At 44.6% G+C, this 22,052-nt stretch overlaps 1 protein-coding gene across 1 annotated transcript in view; it reads right to left on the reverse strand.

Annotated features, from left to right (window-relative positions):
• The window catches only part of COL5A2 (collagen, type V, alpha 2), a 193,340-nt gene that overhangs the window by 170,503 nt on the left and 785 nt on the right, over positions 1 to 22,052 (reverse strand). The window lies entirely within an intron of this gene.

Raw genomic sequence — 22,052 nt, forward strand, 5'->3', positions numbered from 1 at the left:
GGCCCATGCGCAGAAGTCAGTATTTTGTGGAAGAGCCACACTCAAGGGGCCAAAGAGCCGCATGTGGCTCACGAGCCGCAGTTTGCAGACCACTGGTCTAGGCTGAGGAATTCTCATTTACTGAGCACTCGGATTCCCAGGATGAATGTCAGCAAACTCGTGGATAACAGGCAAGGACTCTAAGTAAACAGATCCTTCATTTCAGTCAAAAAGCTCAAACATCTGGGTTTTCTCCAAGGCAGCCCAGCTGACTTTATATAGCCCAGCTCTATAAATTAGTTTTGTACTAAAATATCTTACTATCTGGTGTTTACTGGAAAATAAATTTCTCCAAATGACAGCACACAAGAAACCTCTGCCCAAAGAACTACTAAGTGAAGGGGAGCCATCCTGGAAGACCACCTCTCTCACCCAGATTTAAAGTGTTTTCCTCCCAAACCATGTCATGCACAGGTTCGGTGTAACGAACTGTATGTCCCAACAGTATTCCATGCATGTAGCCAGTCCGGCCTACATTGCCTAACCCGTAGACCCTCCCCCTCTCCCCAGATTCAGATGATCTCTTGAATCGCTGTGCGCACTAGACCCAGCTGTGCTGTCACAAGGTTGGAAGTCAGCCAGGCAATCGAGGAAAAGCTAATGGGGTGTAAGGGATATGCGTGTGCTCACCGAAGACCAGAGTACTCATAGCAGAGTATTCATATGCCTGGTAGCCAACCCACCACCACCCAAGTATACCAACACGGGATGGGTTCATCAACATAATAAAACCTAAAATCCTATGAACATTATATGCAATACTAGAGGCCCGATTCACGAAATCATGCAAGGGGCTCGGCCCTTGCAGCCCTGGCTGCCTCAGCCCTCACAGCCCCGGCTTTGTCCGGAAGGTTGTCCGGATGGTCATTCCACTGTTCGGCCGTTCGGTCAATTTGCATATTACACTTTTATTATTATAGATATGTGATATTGTATGCTTATGTAGCCAGACGCCCTTAACTCCAGAGAAAACTGCACCTTCGCCCATACGTGTCCACAGCAACACCCTGAGAGGATGAATGATGCCCTTCCTGTGGAGGACAGGAGCCCTCACCATGAAGTAAAGTGGGAGAGAGAAGCTGGCTGAGAGCTGACAGTGGGCACAGGATTTGCGCCTGCAGCCGAGGAAAACTACCTCTCCACAAAGGAGTCCAGGTGGGAGACAGACGGCAGGCGTTCCTAAAGAGAGGGTGGCCGCATCTGATAGCAATGGTCCTACTGTCCCACTACCCACCCCCACCTACCCCCGAGACAGCTATGCCTCAGCCTGCCTGGCCTGGAACACTGATGAGTAATAAAATGTAAGAGGATGAGCAGCTAGAGCCCTGGGACAATGAATTTGCTATTTCAAACTTTTCTCAAAACAAAGCAAGAAAACTGCAGTGGAAAGCAGCGTGTGGGAACCACGGGCCTCCCTGTGATTACACTGCGCGCACAAACGGCTGCTTTCCTGCTGGGACCTGTGCCTTCCTCTGGTAATTGGAGGCTGGGAGCCAGGACCCTAAACAGTGTTTTCAATGCTTCCATTTAAGAATAAAGTTATTTCATTCTAAGGCAAAGCTACCTGGAGCCACAAGTTGAAATAAACAGATAATTAAAAATGAGCCACTAACATTTCGAATTCATACAGTGCTGCGTGTCAATGCATATAAACATATTAAACACTCGACAGGACTGGACACCCTGACACCTCTCCTAGCAGGTGCGAGGGAGGCACATGACCTGAGACGCCTGGGGTCACTAAACAGAGCTTGTACTGCAGCTTCACTCTGACTTTCAGAAAGCAGGCCAAGCGTAAACGTGTCTGTTTTATATTTCTGCTCTGAACTTTTTCTTTCAACTCAATTCTTTTAAATTAACTTTATTTCATTTTCTTTTATGATTAAAATAACTGCGTTTTATCTCTCAGTCACCTTAATTTAAAGATTCTATTTTATTTCTGCTTCTTTGCTTTGTTTTCTATCTTTTATTTTGTCTATATTTTCAATGATATCTACTCTCAGTATACTGTAAGTTTTTAATTCCACAGTGCTTATTTTTTATAATAAATATTTATTGTTGAAAGTCCCCCCTCTTTTTTCCCCATTGCCCTCTCCCACCCTCCTTCCCCTCTCATTAAAAGATATAAAAATAAGCACTGTGGTTCAGCATATAGTTTTCAGCTTATCAAGTGGAGGAATGAATCATGTCAAATTCCTCCTAAGAAATATGAAGAAATTATTGAACTACAGACTTCCTCAACCCTGCCCCACTTCCCTACACACACCCTAGCTTTGGCTGGTATGCTCTGGGATTTTGAAATCACTACGTTACATTTAAAATTTCATTTAAAACCTATATTTTATTCAAGAAATTATAGTATACATTATTCAAATTTTACTTCTGATGATAATTAGACTCAATTCTATGTTTAAATAGATTCAAAACCCACAGCCATCCCTTCAACACCATGAATTCCCCCACTCACAGATTCTTTATCTTCAGTTTTTTCCCTAAGTTGGTGAATTGAATATTTAGGAGGAGCTCTGGGTAAGGCAGATAAGCTAGTAATGTATTTCCTGAGTCTGATACATAGGGAAGTGTTGGCTGCGTTTACCTGGGAAAAGTAGCTTAGTCAGATAGGGATTCTTTAAGCCACACACAGTGCTCTCGGTCTTATAAGAGTAGAACATTAGCAACACGGGACCTACAGTCATACGTACATTTCCCTTTAGCTCTCTAATGACTGCTATGTGACATTTACAGATAACAAACTTTTCTTCTGACTCTAAACTCAATGTTCTCATCTACAAAATGGAACTATTACTTAACTCTCAGGATTGATGTAAGAAATTAATGACATCCTCTATATTAGTGCTATAATAGAAATAGAAATGAACCACATATTAGTTTAAAAATTTCTAGAAAACATATTTAAAAGGAAAAAATAATATTAATTCAAACAATATATTATGCTTTACCCAATCTATAATAATAAAAGGGTAACATGCTAATTAGACCAGATATCTTCCAGACGTCATTCGGGACATCCTTCCTGACAAAGCCGGGGCTGGAGGGAAGATGGCCAGGGTCCCAGGTGCCTGCAGGCAGCCAGAAGAGAGAAGCAGCTCAGGTCCCAGGTGCTGGAGGGAAGCCGGTGCCGGCAGCCGGGGGAAGGAAGGCCTACTCTTGCATGAATTTTCATGCATCGGGCCTCTAGTATATTCAATAATGCATTGTTATTTCAACATGTACACAATATAAAAATATTAATGAAATATTTCATTCTTCTTATACAATGTCTTCAAGATACAGTGTATATTTTACACTCATCACATATAGCTATAGCATACATTTGCATATAGCATATATAAATTTGTAATTGCCATATTTCAAGTGCTCAGTAGGCATAAGTGGCTACCACACTGCTCAGTGCAGAGAAATCCTATCTAATAAAAAGCTAACATGCTAACTAGAACGAACAACAGAACGACCGTCCGGACAACCTTCCAGACGAAGCTGGGGCTGCGAGGATCGAGGCAGCCAGGGCTGCGAGGGCCGGGGCTGCGAAGGCTGAGTCGCTTGCACAAATTTCATGCATCGGGTCTCTAGTAGAATATAATTCAACAGAATATCTTGCATAAAAAATATGTACTAAAGTGTACATATTTTTATTGTTTTATTTTAACACTAGAGGCCCAGTGCACAGATTCGTGCACCAGTGGGATCCCTTGGCCTGGCGTATGCCCTCTCACAATCCGGGACCCCTCGGGGGATGTCTGAGAGCCAGTTTTGTTCTGATCCCTGCAGGCCAGGCCAAGGGACCCCCAGTTTTGGCCCGATCCCCACAGGCCAAGCCAAGGGACCCCACTGGTGCATGAATGCGTGCACTGGGCCTCTAGTATGCATATAAGATCTTTGGTTAATCTCTTCCCACGCTCCCCCCTCCCTCCTTCCCTCTGAGATTCATCAGTCTGTTCCATGTTTCCATGCCTGTGGTTTCCACTCCTGCATTGAGCATCAGCCCCCTGGTGGTCAGTGCGTATCATAGCTACCGGCCAGTCAGCCAGTCGGCCAGTCACTTAGGCCTTTATATATATACTAGAGGCCCAGTGCACAAAAATTTGTGCACTCGTTGGGGTCCCTCAGCCCAGCCTATGCCCTCTTGCAGTATGGGACCCCTCGGAGGATGTCCACCTGCAGGCTTAGGCCCGCTCCCTGGGGGATCGGGCCCAAGCTGGCAGTCAGACATCCCTCTGGCAGCCCGGCAGCCCTCGGGGGATGTCCACTTGCCAGCAGGGAGCAGACCTAAGCTGCAGTCGGACATCCTTAGTGCTGCTGAGGAGGCAGGAGAGGCTCCCACCACCACCGCTGTTTTCAGGTTGCCCAAACCCCCTTCAGGGTGGGGGTCCCCACTGGGGTGCCTGGCCAGCCTGGGTGAGGGTCTGAGGGCCGTTTTCAGGTTGCCCAAACCCCCTTCAGGGTGGGGGTCCCCACTGGGGTGCCTGGCCAGCCTGGGTGAGGGTCTGAGGGCCGTTTTCAGGTTGCCCAAACCCCCTTCAGGGTGGGGGTCCCCACTGGGGTGCCTGGCCAGCCTGGGTGAGGGTCTGAGGGCCGTTTTCAGGTTGCCCAAACCCCCTTCAGGGTGGGGGTCCCCACTGGGGTGCCTGGCCAGCCTGGGTGAGGGTCTGAGGGCCGTTTTCAGGTTGCCCAAACCCCCTTCAGGGTGGGGGTCCCCACTGGGGTGCCTGGCCAGCCTGGGTGAGGGTCTGAGGGCCGTTTTCAGGTTGCCCAAACCCCCTTCAGGGTGGGGGTCCCCACTGGGGTGCCTGGCCAGCCTGGGTGAGGGGCTGATGGCTGTTTTCAGACTGACCAAGCCCCCCGGCGACCAAAGCTCCCAGCCTTTCCTTTTTTTGTTTTATGTTTTATTCACTCCAGCTCCGTGGCCATGGCGACTGGAAGCAGGTATCTGGGGTTTATTTACCTTCTATAATTGAAACTTTGTTGCCTTGAGAGGAGGCAGCAGCCAGCCGGGAAGCTTGGCTTCCTCCATCATTGGGGGAACCAAGCCTCCTGCTTGCTCCAGCTCCGTGGCTGCCAGCCGCCATCTTGGTTGGGTTAATTTGCATCTAGTTGCTCTGATTGACTGGTGGGCGTGGCTTAAGGCATAGCAAGGTATGGTCAATTTGCATATTTGTCTTTTATTAGTGTGTATATATATATATATATATATACACACACACATATATGAAATACAGAAGTAGTCTCAGAAAAAAAACTCTTTTATTTGCTTTCTAAATAACCTGTTTCTTCTGCCTAGTTATGTACAGGAGTCTTTATTCTATTTTTAGATTAAAAAGTGTTTATTAGTAAGATTTTTATTGAAATATAGCATAATACAGGAATAAAATATGCTTATTTGTGACTTATTATCTTCCCCATTAAGAGTTGAAATATATATGCATATAATAAAGTTCACTGTAATTTTCAGAATATTTCCACTTATATTTTTTCCCTGCTGTTGAGAATTTGAATTGCTCCAACACTATGAATCCCTCCCGCTGCCTGTTATAAACATGCTGACATTTAGGAACAGAAAGGAGTGGCCAGTTCCACATCTCCCAGGGCCTCACTGAGCAGCACACCGGGGTGGGCTCATCACTGGCCAGGAACGGAGCCTACATTCTGCATCCTCGGGGACTGGATGTCACCCCTACATTTGTATCAGACAATTGTACACTTGGAACCCATATCATTTTATTAACCAATGTCATCCCAATAAATTTAATTTAAAAAAATGATTCATGAGCCTGAATTATACATTCAAAGTTCAAATGGATAAACTTTCATGAGAAATAAATTCTAAGCAGATATAGAACATTTGTATTTCACACTTGGAAAATATATATGAGAAACCAAAACAGAATCAGAAATCACTTTTAAAATAAGGTAAATTCTTAGAAAACTTAAATATTTACTAATGAAAAGAACATGATGCCTCCTTTTACCACAGAGAACAAAATTTCAAATGCTTCAGAGGCCAGGCAGAAAATACCAATTAACAAAGAAATCCCAAATGAAGATTTTGGTGACCCGAAGAGCCACAAGCCCTTAACAAAAGAGCTAGCAGATACGCACACTAGCCCATCACTCACATGACGGAGTATAGACCCAGTGATGACAGATCTTCTAATTTTTTAAGACACTCTAGCACTTCACATTTTAAGGGGTCCTCAAACTACGGCCCGCGGGCCACATGCAAATACAAATATTGTATTTGTTCCCGTTTTGTTTTTTTTTACTTCAAAATAAGATATGTGCAGTGTACATAGGAATTTGTTCATAGTTTTTTTTTAAACTATAGTCCGGCCCTCCAACGGTCTGAGGGACAGTGAACTGGCCCCCTGTTTAAAAAGTTTGAGGACCCCTGTTTTAATGTTTACCTTCAGATTTACAAATGTTGAAAACTGTAATAAAATAATGGCCTCCCAAAGACACCCACGTCTTATCCTACTTCTGGGAACCTGTGACTATGGAACCTTCCCTGGCAGAAAAAGACCTGGCCGATGTGATTCGGTTAAAGGTGAGATGACCCGTGTGGGCCCCGTTTAACCACCAAAGCCCTCAAGGGGATCAGGAGGCAGAGGGAGAGGTGATGACAGAAGCAAGGCAGAGTCAGAGAGAGATCTGAAGAGTCCATATGTGTAGCTTTAAAGATGGAAGAGGAGCACAGAAGAGGAATGGGGCGGCCTCCCACAGGGGCAGAAGACAGGACACGGATTGTCCCCTGAGACCTCCCAAAGGAGTGCAGGCTGCCCACACTGTCCCCCGAAGATCCACTGCAGACTCCTGAGCTCCATGAATGTGAAAGAATAAACACGTGCTGCTTTAAGCACTAAATGTGTGATTTACTGTTCAGCAGTGCTATGAAACTAATGAAATGTTTTTAAAAACAACTCTCAGCAAGCCAAGTGAATCACATCTGCGGCCAAACTCCAGCCTTCGGATCATAAAAGAAGCACCTTCGAGGAGATGTCAGACAGCTTCACCCACAGGGTGAGGGGTGCTTAAGCCAGGAGCTAACTTCCGATGAGCTCTGGCTTCCACGCAGGGCTTACCCGTGTTATGCTTCACTCGCCTTTCTGCTTTCTGAGCTTCCCCCAACCAGTGCCCCGGGACGGGCTTATCTGGGTTCACTGGTCCTGTCCGCCCAGCGGGCCCCGTGCCTTACGACAGCTTTGTAGGTCTCCTTCCTGAACCATTAGGCGTTGTTTTCATAACACAACTTCCAGAGGACACCCCCTTCATCCCCAGGTTCTCCGAGGAAGCTTCCTGGTAGCTCCCCAGCGCACTCAATATCTGACATAACACACTAATATCACTAACACACAATGGGGGTCATGGATGAACTAATATCATTAGCACACAATGGGGGCTCATGGATGAACTAATATTAACACACAATGGGGGCTCATGGATCAATCAATATCATTAACACAATGGGGATTCATGGATCAATTAATCAGTCGATAAATCTGTGGAGGAAAAATCTAAGACAAAGATAGGCTCAGCAACACACATCATGAACAGAATCATATGCATAACATTTTGCCTTTTCTATTAGTTCCAAAATATTACAAAAGGGAAATCTATGTATTTAATCTACAAAAGGCCAGTTTCTCTCCTAATAGCATGTGCTTTTATCAATGTCAGAAGTTTGGAGTTTTCACTCTCGAGATATAGCTGTGTATGTCACAGTTTATGTTTGTACAATGGAGTCTGGCATTTCTAAGAAGTTTCCCTTATCTTCAGCATTTGCCATGTTTTAGAAATTGAGAAGAAACAGATGTTGATGGTGAAGCATATTCTAAACTATTTCAAAAGTATTTGGCAGTGAGGGCTGACATTAGTGGAAGAACAACTCCGTATAAATGGATGTTTATTTTGCATGTACTTTTCCTGAAAGAAAAATAATTTAAAAGAAGACAAAAAAAGAATTATTGATATGTATTATACAAACATTAATAAAGAAAATGACTTTTAGTAAATATATTTTATCATGATTTTGAGTCTCTATAAAACTCCATATAGCTACACATTCATGTAATATATTAAAAATTTTCAAGTTTTCTGCTAGTATAATCTGTACTTTTTTTCAATTAACCCTAATAATTTTACTCGTCCTTCCTATATTTTTAATTTCTACTATAGCCTTGAAACTAACCCTTGCTCGAGAAAATAGATGAATTCATGATCCAGTATTGTTCTACAAGAATTTCTGAGGAATTCTTATGATTGAGTAATAATTCAAATTTCTGGGCATATCTGGTGATTTTGCATAATATGTTCATTTTATTCTTGGCCAAGCTATGTTTCTACATCATTAAAATAGCCTTAAAGTAACATTAAAGCTATTTTGGTGGGTAGATTAAAAGATGATTTCACTAAAAAGAAGGCTGTTACAGCATTTCAAAAGATTTGGGGGAGAAGAGCATGAGTAGGCTTAACTCAAAATTCTGCAATGGATTTTTTAAACCATTTGTCACAGGGAGAGCCAATTCCGTAGTTTTCTTTGGCATACTAAAAAAAGATTTTATTAACATAAATTTTCAGGGAATAAATTTAGCAATATATAGGATAGACAAATATCTCTGATCATTTTTCCCTTTGCTAAACTTCTCTCAGTTGGCTGTTGAACTTGACACCATTATCACTAATTGCAATTATATACCAAAATAGCCAAACTGTCCACTTGCCACATTAAAAGAAGGCGGCAGTTTTAAGCAATGAACCTCTCATTATTGCAAAGCCTACATCCTCTCTCCAGTTGGCCTTGAAGTTAAAAGGTTCACTATGTATGTTATGGCCAAACTCCAGCAACTGACTAATTTATGAACAGGGAGTAGATTGGTTATAGTTTCCTATTCAGGATCCAAAGTCTCTTTATCGAAAAGCAGTCCAGAGCTCATTAGGTGAGTTTAGCACACTTGATAATAAATTGCCTTTGTCCTTTTATTCCAGAGTTCCAAAGTAAGCTTTTAAAGTAGTCCCCTTTTCTACCATCCCCTCAATGGAGTATGTGTAATCATTTAATTAAAAATGAAACAATTCAGTTAAAGGAAGCGCGCAATCACAGACCGCGGCTGGAGCACGGCCCGTGTCGTCATCCCTGTGCCGTCCCGGGTGCAGGGGTGGCTAAGGAAGTGGAAGGAAGGAGAGCACGCGTCGCTCCGGTCTGCAGCTAAGCCACAGCGTCCCAGGAAAATAGCTGCGGCATGACAGGAAGGAGCAACATTCAAGACCCCTCAGGTGCGAGGGAGCCGCCGCACACAGCAGCAGCCCCCCCTTAGTCCACGGCTCCGTGTTTACAGAGTGCAGTTCCCACAGCTCCACACATGTGAGCTCCCAGGATGCACACAGAAGCCTCGGAGGCTGGTGCTCGATCATCCCAGCTTACAGACCAGGCCTGAGCGCAGGTGAAGGAACGTGCCAGGTCACGCAGCTGGTGCAGGGAAGAGCCATGGCTGAACCCCGGGCAGTCTGACTTCATATCCCACACTCTTCACCAAGCCGCGGAGGGTAGCCAGGCTCTGTGCATTCCCAGAGACGATCATTTTAGCCGGTGGCCCCCACTTTTCTGAGTCCAACCAATTTGGAGTCACTTCAGCTAGAATCTTTAACAAAGTGGCTACGTTTGCTGATATTTTGTGCAACCTCCTTCCCTCCCCTACGTGACATTTCATCTCAGAGTCTATTTCCTCTACTTCTTTCGTCACTGATAGAAGACGCATCCTGCTTCGTTCCCAAGCCTGACTGAACGTTCCACCTCAGGGCGTAGTTCCATCCCCTACCACGCCCTTCAGATGAGCCTGATGTGTGACTGTCCTCACACTTCCACACAGTAAGTACCTCTTCCTCCACGCAACACTAGAGTGTATTTGCACCTCCACTTCCTTGGAGAAAAGAAACCTGCCCTCAACCCTGCTCCCCTCTAGAGCGATCGCTCTACCTCCTGAAATTTTTATTTAAAGAAAGGCAGCTAAGTCAGCCACCACTGTTTAGTCAGAGACCAAAAAGAAATCACAGTATTAATTGTTCAATTGCTTTGGTGCAAAGAGATTGACTCTTAAAGCCAGAAATCCACTCTATTTAATGGTATGAGTTCTGGGCATCAATCATTAGTAAAACATGAACATTGGCTCCTACCCCATCAGGTTCTTGTGAGAAGTACGTGTAACCAAGTGTGGGGGAACTCTCAAATTCATCTTGGAACACAACAAATAATTAAGAAATATTTGTTGAATGTGAATAATAATAGTAATAATAAAACTGGAAAATGACCCTATATTAGTAAGTGATGAAAGAGGTCAGAATGTATGAAAAGGAAAGAGCACATGTGTGTGAGAGAGGAAGAGAGAACAAAACAGAGAACGAGAGAATGAGAATGTATATGCACCAATCATCAAAAGGTGCTCTAGTTATCCATTCGTTCAACAAATATCTACAGAGCACCTACTCTGCTACCAGCAGCGTGCTCCACACCCAGGATTCACCTGTGACCTAAGCAGAGACAAGCTCTCTACTGTCTGATTCTGCCTCTAAAACAAACCGATGTTTTTAAAGAATCTCCAGGACCCCTGTGTTAGAGTATGAGAAGCGACGGTGACAGCTGAGCAACGTGGTGGAGCGAATGCAGTGGAAATCCCACTCCTGAGAAACATGTCAGAGTTGCCACCAATCGGCCGCGGGTCAGGGGGCAGATACCGTCTCATCATCCTGGAGCCTGTGGCCCGGACACAACCCGGAAGGTGCTCATTAAGGAGCCTGAGTTTACACAGACAGGTCCTCCGCTGATTGCCCTCAGTATTTCATTCTTCTCACAAAAGCTTGCCCGAAAGTAAAACTGAAATCTTCTTAATTAAGATAATTTTCCCTTTGAAGCACATGCTGTGCAATAATTTCACGGAGATGACAGCTATTGGTCCTGCCTGGTCCCGGGACACTCACTGTGTAGGCGGGCATCGAATGCTTCACCAGCAGCAGCGATGAGGGGTGTAAGTATTGGCTGGCCTGGGCTGAGCTTAGATACTCAAGGCTGCTCTGGCCAGTGAGCTCACTAGGAGACCTGGAGCCGGCTCGACAGGTCTTGGGAGGGCAGCCAGCCAAACACACGTGCACCCAGTTTCCAAGTCGGGGCAGGAAAGGAGGAGGCCTGCCTCAGCACTGCCCGGGCTGACTACCTCCACAGCCACCTCCTGGCCTTCGGGCCGTGCTCCCCTGCCCCCAGCACTCCCCACTGGCCGCTGCCACTCCGGCCGCATGCAGAACATGCCCTCTGACATCACACCAGTCAGCGTGCCTCTGCCCCTCAGTCACCGAGCCTAAGGCCAGTATTCCACTGCAGCAGAAGACCGTGCTGCTGAGGGCGGCCAGGAAAAACGCGAACCTGGGCCAGCGTGGGCAGTAAAGCACCTCACCGGCTCTTGCTCAACCTGGCGGCAGCACTCCTACCATCTGAATGCATCCGGCACACCTGTCACTCCAGACACCATAATCACTCTCAATCTCAGAGATGCTATCCTGCCACCTGCAAACAGTTGTCCTGTCTATTCATCAAATACACAAAGAAAGTGTCTGCACACTCCATCACCCACTCCTTCCCCAGGGGTAGCCCGAAGTCACAGGCAAAATCAAAGTCTCACTCTCCCTTCCGCTCATCAGAAAGCAGGCCGGCCGGGGTCTTTCCCACGTAGGAGAAGCGTGTGCCTCCGATCCAAGGACTTGGGTTGATGTGAGTCTCAGAATCCAAAAATAAATTCCGAATGTTGATTAAGAGAATGTGATTAAGTTAATTTAAAAATAAACAAAATCCAAACATATTAAAAATCTAGTCCAAATATAAATTTCATGAAAGTCAAAAACTTGAATTACCCAATTAATTACTAAAACACTCAACATTCTTTCCAATGTGCAATAAAATTTATTGGGTAATTTTAATGCCGTCTGTACGTTTACCTTTCCCTAACCCCAACTCCCCGAATCTCTTTGATGGTGAAAGTTTGTCCTGAGACCCTCTATTAGTTGAATAAAATGTATGAAAAATGCCAATTTTCTAACAAAACAATCCAAATTATATTGCTCATGATATAATTCTTTGTACATCAAAATAGTCACTGCCATATAAATAAATACTTTATTTTTTAAATTTGGACATGATTCAATTTGATAAACATTTATTAATTCTTGTTATAGGTTGGTTCGCATGCTAGGCACTATCTATATAATAAAAGCCTAAGCGATCATTATAGTAGAACGACCAGAACGACCGGTTGCTATGATGCGCACTGGCCACCAGGAGGCAGACGCTCAATGCAGGAGCTGCCCCCTGGTGGTCAGTGCGTTCCCACAGGGAGAGCGCTGCTCAGCCAGAAGCTGGGCTCACGGCTGGCGAGTGCAGTGGCGATGGCGGGAGCCTCTCCCACCTCCGAAGCAGCACTAAGGAGCAGTGAGCCGAGAGGTAAGGAGCAGCGAGCAGGCAGATGGTAAGGAGCAAGGGGTCCTGGACTGCGAGAGGACACAGGCCGGGCTGAGGGACACCCCCTTCCAGTGCACAAATTTCGTGCACTGGGCCTCTAGTATACAACAAAGTAAGCTCCCTCAAGGAGCGTATAACCTAATGAGTAAAATAACCATGAAAATATAACGTACAGTGGAATAATGCAGAAAGAGTGAACTGTAAACATCTAAGAGGACAGTGGGAGGAACTAGTCATCTTGATGAGGAAAACCAGACAATGTTTCATAAAGGCAGTCGAACACCTGGACATGAGTGGGACTGTCACAGGGAAGAGATGGACATCACGCCTTCAAGTATAAAGAGTGTGAAGGCACTGACAGTGTAGAACAGCCAGAGCCTGTGGCGGGCTGGGGAAGGAGGTGGGGCTTACAGGTGATTGGAGAACATCTGTGACCATCAGCAGTTACCTGTTATTCATTTACTATCCACTCAGACGTGTCTGTCGCAAGCCTATTATATCCCAAGAGGAGCACTTGGTCCTGAGGACTCAGTGAGGACTGACATCCAGTCCAGGCCTTCCTGTCCAGAAAGTCCAAAAGACAAATCGAAGGAGTTTTTTATTTCACGTTTGTAGGGAACAAGAAGGCTTCTGCAGGTCCTGGTGAAAACAGATGAAGTGAATGAGCCTGTATTTGAGAGCTACTGCTCTTTGGCACGTGTTAAACAGACTGCACGTAAAACGACTGAAAGTAGAAGACGGGTGTGTCTCCAGAGACACTGTTTTCCTCGGGGGCTGTTTTCTTTCTGGTGGAATGAGGGCTGCTAGCTGTAGTCCCATGGCTTCCTTTCTCCCACTGAGGTAGAAAAATGACTCACCAGATTGGGGGATTTCACAGGAGAAACTGGGTACTGGAGCCCTGCCTATCCCTCTTCCTGCCCCCTGGGGGGAGCGCCTGCCCTGGGAGAACTGAGGTTCCCCTCGCCTTGGCTTGGTTCCCACTTGTCCACAGTGAGTGCGACTGGGAGGGTCGGGCTGGCTAGTCCAGGAGTTTGTCACTAGGACAATTTGGGTGTCTTTCCAAATCAAGAATGTCCTCAATACTTTTCCTTTTTTTAATGCCCCATCATTATTTAACCAGTCTACCACTGTTGGAACTTGCCACTTGCAAACCTTTCTATTTCAACCAATACTGCATTAGTGATGTGTGTACTCCTTATTTCACACGTGTGACTTTCTCTTTAGGATAAGCACCCAGAATCCAATGCTACATCCATTCATCATTCTAGTAGATTATCTCATGTGCTAATTTATGTACAGGAGCATAAGAGTCATCTTTATACATAAAGACATCTTTATGCAGGTTCCCCAGTTTTTAGAAAATGTCTTTTATATATTAAACATTTTCTTGTCATGCACACTGAAAATTTTAATTTTTGTTATATGATGTTTCTAAGCTTAAATAATCCACGAGGTTCTAAAATATAAAAATAATGCAAACATCAAGGTAGGTGAGCTCCCTCAATTATTTGATTTTAATGTTGTATTTTAGGATGTCATTTATCTCATAGTGTATAGAAAACATGATCTGAGCCTCAATAAAATTAAATTTAATTCTAGTATATAACTTTTAAACAGATTTTAACTTTCTGGGTTGGAACTTGAAATGCAAAAATATCTATATTGTATTTATATTTCATGTTTATTATTACAGGCACAGAAATAAATGTCATCATTGCCAATTAAACATGATATGTAGAGAAATGGATGAGATCTTGGGAATAAAAAAAATAACATAATAGCTGCTCCTGCCCCCAAAGCAATTACCACCAATAAATAGCTTTCATAGAATATACTTTAAAAGCAAATGGCCCAAATATAACATAACTGTTAGTGGGGATGTGTATATTTTATTTTATCCAATGAAAAGCCTTTTTAGCTGTATCATACTCTCTTATTAAAATACACCTAATCCTTTTTATCTATATATATAAAAGCCTAAGCAACTGTTCGACTGTTCAACTGGTAGCTATGACACACACTGATCACCAGGGGGAAGATCCTCAATGCACAGGCATGGAAACATGGAACAGACCGATGTATCTCAGAGGGAAGGGGGAAGGCGGGAAGAGATTAACCAAAGCTCTTATATGCATACTAGAGGCCTGGTGCATGAATTCGTGCACCGGTGGGGTCCTTCGGCCTGGCCTGTGGGGATCTGGCCGAAACCGGCAGTCCGACATTCCCCGAGGGGTCCTGGATTGCGAGAGGGTGCAGGCCAGGCCTCTAGTTCTGAAATAAGTGTGCTTAAGCTTATTGTGAAAGTAAAATTCCGTTGGATTCACTACTGTCATTTCTGTCACAAAGCTAGTTTCTGTCAATGCAGAAGTACAGTTTCCTATGAATAAACAGACAATACCACAAGCTTCAGCTTCAGATACACAGTGATCATCTCCTTCTCTTCTACTAGTCCATAAAAACGAAAATGTTTGGGCTGAGAATTACCCTATGCTGCCTAATTCTGTATCCTAAATAATTCATTTACATTGCTGCTTTCCTCTATAATTTTAAATTACCGTCCTTTTCTGAACAGACACCTTAGCTAATGACACCTGATTGTCTTACTGGGAACAGAAGATGATGACTAATGCCGTGGAAAACAGCAGTGTCCTGTCTTTGTTCAGCATAACAATTGTGGTCCCAAGACTGCTGAGAGCGATGTGGGGTTTCTTATTTAAATCCTGTCCTCAAAACGAAGATTATAAGGAAGGTGAGATTTGTTTGAGTTTCTGTATAGGAAGGAGACTCGTGTTAGAAGGATGCTATTTCTGTCACATTGGGATTCTACCCCTTTCACCTGAAAGAGGAAGGACAAGCAGCTGCAGGAGCTCAGACACGAGCCACGTGCCCAGGGAGCAATATGGTGGCACAAGAAGAGCTTGCACCCGGGACCCAGGAGAGCAGGTGCTGGCCTCAGCTCTACCCTAGGGGCAGGGAGCACCCCTGCCGAGGCTGACCCACTCCCTCAGCCGAACAGCGTGAGCAGATGCTCTCCGAGACCCCTCTCAGTCCAGTCTCCTAGTCCATGTCCTGACCCTTCCACCCTCACCCAGCCACTGACCCATCCCATGGGAGCAGGTCCGAGCAGAGAGGGAAAGCTCCGGGAGCAATAGCTGGAAAGAAGGCACCCAATCAGGCGGAGGCCATCAGGAACCTGCTGCCTGTGCACCGGCCCCAAGCACTGCAGACAGAAGTCATCCGCAATGGACGGCCGCCTGGCTCAGTGGGTGAGCAGCATCCCATGCACTGGAGGTCGAGGTCTGATTCCCGGTCAGGGCACATGCCCAGGTTGCAGGTTCAATACCTGGTAGGGGGCGTGCAGGAGGCAGCCCGTTGATGTTTCTCTCTCACTGATGTTTCTGTCTCTCACTCTCCCTTCCTCTCTCTCTCTGAAATCAATAAAACCATATTTTAAAAAGTAACCTGTAAGGAATCTGTGGTCCATTCTGGCCCAGAAATGCCTTTGGTGGCAGAACAGTTGCTGTTCAAAGAAAAATGCACCAGGAAATAGTTATAGAAGCAAGAAACGTGCATTAATTTCCGTCTCACCATGTGAAGAAAGGATGTAACGAATGCTGTAAGGCATTCTAAGATCTTCCATTTCTCGAGTCTTATAGTAATCTTCACTCCAGTCTAATTGTCCAAGGCTATGTCAGCCTCACACAGTAACAGTGTGGTTGTTCTACTTCACTACGGCAACCGTATGTCCCCATTTTCCCAAGGCAGCCTCAGTTCCAATTGTTTTACCCAAATGTGGACCAAGTTTTAGACTTTAATCCCTCTTGTAAATTTAGGGAATATGATTACCCATATACTTTAGCATTCTCTTTTTGTCTTCCCTGATTATAATAACAAACTCGACACGAGAAGAACAGACTAAGGAGAAACCCAGATTTTTGTATTTGATACCTTGTGCTTGGCCAATAGTTTCACGAGCTAATTGGTGGCATAGGAAGTTAGACCTGGAGGAGGGTGGCCTGTGAGGAGTCAGACACTGGGAGACACTGGCCCTGGGAACTGGCCACGCAGAGTAGGAAGGCCCGGAAGCAGCGTCAAGGTTGCTCTGTTGCTAATGGCATTTCCACGCTGAGACAGGAGGGACCCTATGGGGAGAGAACCAGCCACTTAGGGAACCGACAGCTCGCGGCTGTCTTCTGGGCAGAATATGCAACGGCCACCGGGCCTTGGTAACGGGGCTGAGGTCCGATTCCTACTAGTTACCCACACAGGAAGGACCCAGGCGGGCTCTCGGGTGACAAGGAAATGCCCGCTGCTGGGCACAGGACACATGGAAGCAAGAACAAGGTAGATTTCTTTAACTTTCTCTTATATTGGCTGTCAATATCAGAATACTGCACTCTTACATCTCTCAGTAAGCATCTCCAAAAATAAGTTGCTTTTAAATTTTGTTGCATTATATTCCTCTCTGAGATGCTGCTAAAGCTACAGTCAGAGGAACACAAACACAGACTGTTTCATGGCAATTTCAGGGATTCACAGCTTCCAAGAAGGTTACCCACAGCCTGCAATTGGAAACCGGTAGCAAAGAGAAGCGTGACCTGGTCAGGTGGTCTGGGATGGGAGTGGCCAGCAGGGGCCAAGTCCAGTTGGCAGCTAAGAGTACTGGGCTGCCTTGAGGAGGGAGGAGGCCGCAGCTCCTAGACCTGGGAGGGTAACCCCAGAACCAGCCTCCGTGGGAAGCTGAGGCTGTTTATTCTACCGTCTGAGCGTCCTGCTTGGTCTAGAAAGTGGAGCAGGCTGAGGTGTGGTATGAATATCCGTGGGCCCAGCTCCCGCGAGCAACTGTCAAAAAGTGAGGAGTCCAAGGAGCTAAAGCCAGCAGGGAATCTGCTGCCTGTGCTCCCTGCCCAAGCGCTGCAGACAGAACTAAAGAGGGATGTGAGGGTCAGACTTGGCTAGTGGAGGTCAGAGAAGAAGTTTCTGTTAACGGCTCTGGCAAGAAAGTAAAAGAAAGAAAGAAAGATGGTGACCAGATGTTCTCCATTTAGAACCTGTCAGGAGGAAATTACATTGCAGTGGTAGGAATTCAGGTTATATAAAAGGAAGGCCTCCCGGCCAATGAACTCTGCATGGAACCAGTGACTGATGGACATGGTAGTCTCTCTCCACGAAATGTTTTTTAAAAAAGTGGACATGTGCATATTTTCCGTGATTTGAATATAGTTGTCAGAAATGAGACCAGGTCAAACATCTATGGACATACTAAAATTTCTTGAAAAACTGGCATGTCTATAATTGACATTTACTTAATTATAACAATTGTTATAATTACTTTTTCATTTATTGTTTTAGAGAGAGGGGAAAGAGGGGGGAGGGAGAGAGATCAATTTGTTGTCCATTTATTTATGCATTCATTGGTTGCTTCTTGTATGTGCTCTGATAGGGGATTGAACCCTCAACCTTTGTATATCAGGACAATGCTCTAACCAACTGAGCTACCCAGCCCGGGCCTATAATTACTTTTAAAATCTACTGAATTCTTCTAATCTGATACTACACCCACTTTTCTATATAAAAATTAGGATAAAAATATGTATAATATAATTCATAATCAACATAATCATACAGAATCCATTCATCATCTTCAGTATTCCTATTAATTCAAATTAATATTTATTAATAAGAATTAACAATCAAAACAATAGGATGGAGCAGTCCAGTTATATATCTGTATCTGAAATTACATTTTTAAGCAAAATGAGTCATATCTACATACACACGTTGAAAATAATATCTTAAGTAAAGTACCCGCTGGAAAACTATGCAGAAAATAATGGAAAAGTAAATACAAAAGAAGTTCTGGAAAGTCTGTTAGAAAAGTAATGAGATTTACAGATTGACTAAAAACACCAGAAAACCCTCCAAAGGGTACTTGACTTTTGGTCAGTCAGTCAGTCAGAAAAGAGAGCTGGCAGTTGATGAGGAGAAAATGTGAATCATAAAGTCTACCTCCGCCATCACACAATGCATATGAATCAGATGTCTGCTGGCTAGTTCTTGGCCTCGAGTCTAAAAGTCAATAACTGCTTTATATATTTGGCTTCATGACCAAGCTTGGGTTTCCTGTTCTTTCAGTTTGTAATAAATGAGGCTACACTCACACAGAATTGGGGGTAGAGTGTCCCAACCCTCCCATCCATTCCTGTCATCCTTTAGTTTGGCTAATTGCTGAGGCAAAATTGCCATGTCTGTCACCTACAGCGCAAGTTTGACTCTCTAGCCAAATATGAGGACGCACAGTAGTGACTGCTATAGCAACAGACTAAACAGACGATCCGAGGGCAGCGTCGGAGGAAGAGGCAGGCGATCCAAACACAGGGAGGGATGACAAAGCTACAGGACTTTCAAGCATAACCCCGACCATAAAACTTAGGCCACGTCCCAAGTAATGGCATTCTTCATAAAGGTATCCTTTCTTCTAATTGTTTTATCAGCTAAGAATTCGTTAAAACAGTTTAATTTCAATTTTTAATGAACTATAAATTCAAAGAATAGTTTCTAAATAAGAACTCTAATCCAAAGTGTCCAAATGCTGACTCTTTACATGAAATTACATAAAAATAAGTTGAAATTATTCCATCCCTTTAGAGCGGTTCCCAGCTAGCCTTCCAGTTGAAAGGAAAATATTAGCAGCACAAATATAAGCCACAGGGGAAAAAGACAGCACCTGTCCAAACCCCACCTTCTTCCGGTTGTTTCTCTGAACCCTTTTCGTTCCCTCAGTCCTTCCCTTGTAAACTCACACGCGCACACACTAAACATCTTACTCTTCCTATCAGGACACAGATCACTGTCAATCCTTTTATATAACAGGATAAGATTCTTGCCAATATCAGGCTGCTGTACTGGATTTGGGTAAAACTTTAAAACTGGTTATGAAGAGAACTGTTTTTCTAGTTCACCAACCGAGTCTCTGTTTCGACAGTGGTTCTGAACCCTGACTCAGAGCCTCCTTTACAGCAAAAGCTTGTATCACTCTTGTACTATCATGGGATGCAGTTCTCAGAATACATACCTAATAAACATACCTGATTTTAACAAATCACCATAATGTCATAATTACAATGCAAACAAAAGGGACTTAAAGTATGTATTTCATTATATGTGTTCAGCCATGACTACACTAGATGACAAAAAATACTAAGATCCTTCTACCTACCTACTCACAATCAGCTGTATGGATACAATACAAACAGGACAATAGTCATCTAATCACTGTAGTACTTTTTTATGTTCAGTTCTAGATATAAAGGCTAAACAATTATAGTCACATTGAATGTTCTTAGCAGTTGCATTCCAGAGAAATTCATTACATATTAAAACTTTATAGAAAATACTTTGTGTTTACATCCATAATTAAGTTGTTTTTAAGCTCAAATAATTACAAAAGGCCTTTGCATTTACATGAATGACTCAAGACTTTCAAGTCCTATAGGATATGGGATGACTGTTCCCTCCATTTCAGGAAATAGAGCATCCACAGTTTCTGCCCCAGAAATGCTCTTAAAAGGGGTCTAAATATTACTAGAGAGCAGACCACACACCCATGCCAACCCTAAAACCACACGGCCAGGTGGAAACACCTGTCACCTTATAGTCAACCTTGGATTTACAGAAAAATATGGAGCAGCTCCTCTGGGAACATTGTATCAAAACTTATGGCCCAGCCAGTGTGGCTCAGTGGTTCAGCATTGACCTATGAACCAGGAGGTCACGGTTCCATTCCCAGTCAGGACACATGCCCAGGTTGCAGGCTTGATCCCCAGTGTGGGGTGTGCAGGAGGCAGCTGATTGATTATTCTGTCTCATCGTTAATGTTTCTCTCTCTCCCTTTCCCTTCCTCTCTTAAATCAATAAAAATATATTTTTTAAAAATCCCAACTGAATTTTAAAAAAAAACTTATGTGCACCGTTACAAATATTTTCAAAATCAAAGAATTGAAACCATGCAAACTATAATCTCTGTTAAGGAAAATTAGTTAGAAATCAATAACAGAAAAATACATTTTAAATTAGATATTAAAAAATCAGTTACATTCCTAATATAGCTAGCTACAAGTGGCTAAAAAATATAAGAATTTACAATAGCAAGAGAAATACAAAGAACCAAAGAAAAACATACCAAAATATACCGAAAGAGTGCCATGAAGAATATTATGAAACCAGAGGCCCGGTGCACATTTGTGCAATGGGCGTGTGTGTGTGTGGGGGGGGCGGGGGGTCTCAGCCCGGCCTGCTCTCTCTCACAGTCCGAGTCCCCGAGGGATGTCTGATGGCTGAGGCCCGCTCGCGAGGAGGGAGTCGGAGAAACCTGCACAGCTGGACAGCCGGCAGTCGGACGTTCTTAGCGCTGCCACAGAGGCGGGAGAGGCTCCCGCCACCACCGCTGCACTTGCCAGCCTTGAGCCTGGCTTCTGGCTGAGCGGCGCTCCCCCTGTGGGAGTGCACTGACCACCAGGGGTCAGCTCCTGCATTGAGCACCTGCCCCCTGATGGTCAGTGCACGTCATAGCAACCGGTCATTCTGTTGTTCAGTCAATTTGCATATTAGCCTTTTATTTTATTGAAATTCATTAAAGAAAACCTAAATAACTGAAAGACTATGCTCACTGAAAATAAAACTCAGAAATATCACCATGTCTATTTGTTCAAGTGACATAAATACAGTGGAACCTCAGTTCTGGAACTTAATTCGTTCTGGAAGGCTGTTCAAGAAGTGATCTGTTAGAAAACCGAATCACTTCTCCCCATTAGAAATAATGTAAATTGTACTAATCCTTTCCAGACCCCCAAATGATTCCCTGGGTTTGTTTGCTTGCATTTTAAAAGTTTTTATTTCAAAAAGTAAAGCCACAGTTACTTTCACACAAATATCTGGGGAGGGGAGGGGGAGGGATGGGCCAGGCTGGGCCCCTCCCTCTCCTCCTTCACACTGTGCTGTACAGCAAAGGGCTGGCTTACCAACCTCGGGAAGGCGTGTCTGCTCCGTGGTCATGTGATCAGGGAGAACGTCATCGTCAAAGGGCAGCACATGCTGGGGACTTAGCATCAGGCCAACAGGGGACCCTCCCAGATGCCAACCTCCGCTCCCACGGAACATGGGACATATCTGTTCTGTAAGACGCTGTTATTCCTTCTTTGCCAGAACTTGGCCGCTGCGGGCACAGGCTCTGCTGTTCATCACCACGATGGTAGAGGGAGCGGGTTTCCCAATGGTCAGAGCTGCCGCAGGAGAGGCCAAGGCTGCAGGGGAGGCCAGGGCTGCTCGGGCTGGGTGACGGAGCCCCGGCCCCGGGACTGGCACAATTCTCTAACCCAGTGGTCAGCAAACTGCGGCTCGCAAGCCACATGCGGCTCTTTGGCCCCTTGAGTGTGGCTCTTCCACAAAATACCACGTGCGGGCGCGCACGTACAGTGCGATTGAAACTTTGTGGCCCATG

Source organism: Myotis brandtii, unplaced genomic scaffold (assembly GCF_000412655.1).
Source record: "Myotis brandtii unplaced genomic scaffold, ASM41265v1 scaffold227, whole genome shotgun sequence".
NCBI lineage: Eukaryota > Metazoa > Chordata > Mammalia > Chiroptera > Vespertilionidae > Myotis > Myotis brandtii.